The following is a 4,103-nucleotide window of genomic DNA, read 5'->3' as shown; positions in this document are numbered from 1 at the left end:
TGAACTTGTACTGAACTGGATTCACATGCCGAATAGAAGAGCGCAGTGTCAGCTGAAACAAGCGGCACGGCTGATTATGTAAGTACTTCCAATAGTTCGGCTACTAGTGTATTTCGCTTTCGGAAGTTATCTTTACCACTGGAAACAGCGCAGAGCTTGGCCGTGACACTTGAGTCAACCGACACCACACGAAACACGCCGCGGTTGACCAACCCAACTTCCACACGGTTCATTCACCACATCACACATCACACGAAGTCAGGAGTGCCATATTTTAAATCGCTGCAGCACCAAACGGACCTGAAAATTCACTTCCTTCGACAGAGTTTCTTAGCTGGCCTCGTTCACTCGCCAGTTACGAACTCGATGGTCCCGCTAGGCCTACGCGTAACGTAAACAACATCGGCGATAAGCGAGTGCTGATTATCCAGACTTCGGAACTCGTAAACATGTTTCCATTCGTTTATGGGCACAACAAAATACACACACAACAAGCACAGACGTTGCGGTAATCGTGATTCGGTTGGCTGTTTTAGCAGACGATCGCACTGAGCCCGGCGGAACCCAGTGGGCAGGTTGGATTAGTCGGCGTCGTTCGAAGTCGCTTCGGATCCACGTCGCACTGCCACAACCCACGGTCGTCGGTCGCTCGTGTCGTTGTCGGCCTACTATTACAACACTGTCTTTCAGGAACACTGTCGCGCGCGTCGTGCGTCCAAAAAACTCCGACGATCGTTGGTGCCGGAGCCTCCGCTTGGGCGGCCATTACAGGCATAGCAGCCGGAGGCTGCGCAGCCTTCGATTGGTTGACGCGTGCGACTCGTCGCAGCCTCTCATTGGTGCACGCCGGCGCAGCTTCGCCGCGCGTCGGCAAACTTCTAGCATCGGCAGTAGACATAATCGCTGCGCGACGTTCCGCTTCGCCGCGTTTCCGACCGACGCTTTGACGCATTTGACCCTTCGGCGCGCGCCGAAACTTTCCGGCGCGTGCCAGTGGTTGGGGCATTACTTAGCTTGCGGTGGCTGTTCTAAAATCGCGGCCGCATGCTACGGAAGCTTAAGAATGATGCTAAAACGGATCCTCAGCAAAGAAGAGTTGGAAGAATGAGGTCGTAAACGTGCCGAATGTGCTCGAAAACGTTACATGGCTACGCAAGCAGTTTTATTATACTCAAATAAACTCATGCGCTCCGGCAGGGGCAAGTAGCCAGTGCCAAAGCGATCGGCGTCAGCCATCTTTTATTCCTTTCGGAACGGGGCAGCCTGCGGCTATTCTGAAGAAAATTCTGTTTTGTTCGGCATATGAATGCCTCTTTAATGCGTACACGTCAGTTTGGCGCGGTGAGTTTTTCCAGATTTGGGACGTCGTGTGAGGAAGGTGGAGTGGGCGCATTCTGAAAACTTTTGACCAATAGCCGGGGTCTAATGGCGAAAGGACGTCGAATCAGAAATAACTATTTTTCTTCTTTCGGTGAAAATATGCATACCCAGTGTATACACGTCATATCAGATGGGGTGCTATCGCGGTTTTCGTGACGTCGCGTGACGTACAGGCGGAGTGGGGGACGTCCAAAAAAGTGTTTGACCAATCGCGGAGGACTGATTACAGAATTGGAATAGAAAAGTTTGGAATAGTTTTACGTCATAGCGCCCACGGTTAGACACTTTTTTAGGACGATGACAACAATCTCGATTACACCTCGCTCGAGTCGGACTTCATAGTAGCTATGCCTTGAGAAATTTACTAATTTGATATTCATCACATAATCCGCCTTGCAGTGCGTTTTGCTTTCATTGGACGCCATTCTAGCATTACTTTCGACGTGGGCATTCAAATTTGTGGCAAAATACGCTGGTCTCTGACTTTGGGAGGAATGCAATGTTGTATGCCACTGCATGTCGCGGCCAACCCTGTCGGAGAATTTCTCAGAAAATGGTGCTGCTTTTATAATTTATACCAAAGCTAATTGCTATTGCAATTTATCCCTTTTATCTAAAGAAATAATGATTACGTGTATTAGGCCCTGACCTATTATTCAGCTTGTAAAATGTGCCATCAGATTATCTGAAAGAAGCAAATTAAATAGATTCAGGTAATTAAACTGATTACACTGCTCAAGATAGCACGCTGTCTGACGTCCATCACTGCTGTGTAGATCTCGTCCAGTGAAAAATTGCAGTATTGTCTCGAATCTACAATTTTCTGACGACTGGAGACATAAGCGCCGCCGAAAAAACCTTGATCGTGTGTCGTGTGGCAACAGGCTTGAAAGGCTCCTACCCAAGCCAGACTGTGCGTCAGCGAGAAGACCTGCAAGCAGCACGGTATACGTCGTTCTGCTTTCTGTACTTTGTTTTCCTTTATGCACAATAAAGATTGTGTTGTATTCTTTTCGCTACCTTTGTTTCGGCTGATGAGCGGGCATTTCGTGTGCGGCGAGAGAGTTCTGCATGCAGTAGGCCATCTCACGACACGGCTTTTTTTTTTTTAATGCACTTGAACTCGAGGTCCCTTTTCCTGACGTCACCGCGCACAGAGCAAATTCGAGACTTTTTCAGCGCGGCAGAATGTGCCACATGCACACTGATAACAGCTGCGCTCGTGCCTCAAACGCGGAGGAAATGCGTAATCACGTACAGGGGGCTCGCTTGACCGGCGACTAAAGCTGGCGGGGCTACGTGCGGGTGTTTCCAACCCGCAGTAGCAATTAGGAAAGCGGCTGGTATGGCGAGAAACGTGGCGCCCGGGCAACGTCAGACGACAGCGTTGGCTACTATAGATCGTTGTTCTAAAGTATACAACGGACAGCTATTTTGCTAGAATGGGGGGTTTGAATAAATGGCGGAGACTAAATACGAGCTGGTCCGAACCTTTTCAGACGTTATTACGATTATCCAAACGCAAAACACCACCAGGAAGATCCATGTGGAAGCTGCCATCTCACGGGCATTGCCAGCCTGAAAGCAGTCGATCCGTATAATATGTACATCAATATTAAAAAAACATCCAATTTATATATATACATATATATATATATATATATATATATATATATATATATATATATATATATATATATATATATATATATCGCATTTTGATGAAGAAAGCGAAGACCTTATTGTGTTAAAGTTGAAGTGTTTTTCTTTTTTATTGAGGATGGCGTATCATAAACTGAGTTGCTTTTTAACAGACCCACCGACCCAACTAACTAACTAACTAACTAACTAACTAACTAACTAACTAACTAACTAACTAACTAACCAAACAACTAACTCTTTATAAGACTGACCGGCCAGACAGCTTCATTTCCTCTCTTGTTATTACAGACGGGGAAGTGCAGATGGCCAAAATGGCGTTAAATCAGCTATACGGATCGTTTATATTTTACTTTTTGTACGAAAGAGCACACACTTTCTGTTCATAAAAGCGTCATTTTTAACCCACTAAATATTTGCAAGAACCTACTGTTTGTGTACGTGGGTTGTCCCAAAATTTTCGGTTTCAGCAGGGACGAACTGGTTGATGTAACTAATCACATGTCAGCTTCAACGCAGTGCCCTCGATTATACACAAACTTGGCCAAGAAATGTTTCAGTACTTGAATAGCCAAAACTTGGCGTACTCACCCAACAAACGGGCCATTTTTTATTATTTCTTTTTGTCGCAGGAGAGGAAGGCTGTTTCCAGTGCTTTGACTGTAATTCACTTTCAGAATGGAAGCGGCGCAATCAAGTGTCATCAACGATTACGAGCTGCATTGGAAGTGCCCCGAAGAGCGCAAATTGTTCTGGCAGTCGGGTACACCGTACACTTTCGCTAAACGACTAAATAATTTAATCATAATTTACTCCGAATAGTCTGCCTATCGTGAAAGATAGGGAACAGTGCAGACTAAAAGACAGCGCCGTTTCGTCTATTCCAACTAGCCCAATATTTTTTCCTTACTGCGAGAGGGAATAAACTAGAGATAGTGGGATCAGCATTTGAGATGACTAACAAGACTTCCAGATGGCGTGCTCGTAGCATACCATGATGACGTAGACGTAGCCTTGAAGCATTCTAATGGGAAAAATTATTATTGGGCAAGTCGCGCAATCGA

This window comes from Dermacentor variabilis, chromosome 10, assembly GCF_050947875.1.
Source record: "Dermacentor variabilis isolate Ectoservices chromosome 10, ASM5094787v1, whole genome shotgun sequence".
Taxonomy (NCBI): Eukaryota; Metazoa; Arthropoda; class Arachnida; order Ixodida; family Ixodidae; genus Dermacentor; species Dermacentor variabilis.
The sequence above is the reverse complement of the archived record's forward strand: the minus strand, read 5'-3'. Positions refer to the sequence as shown.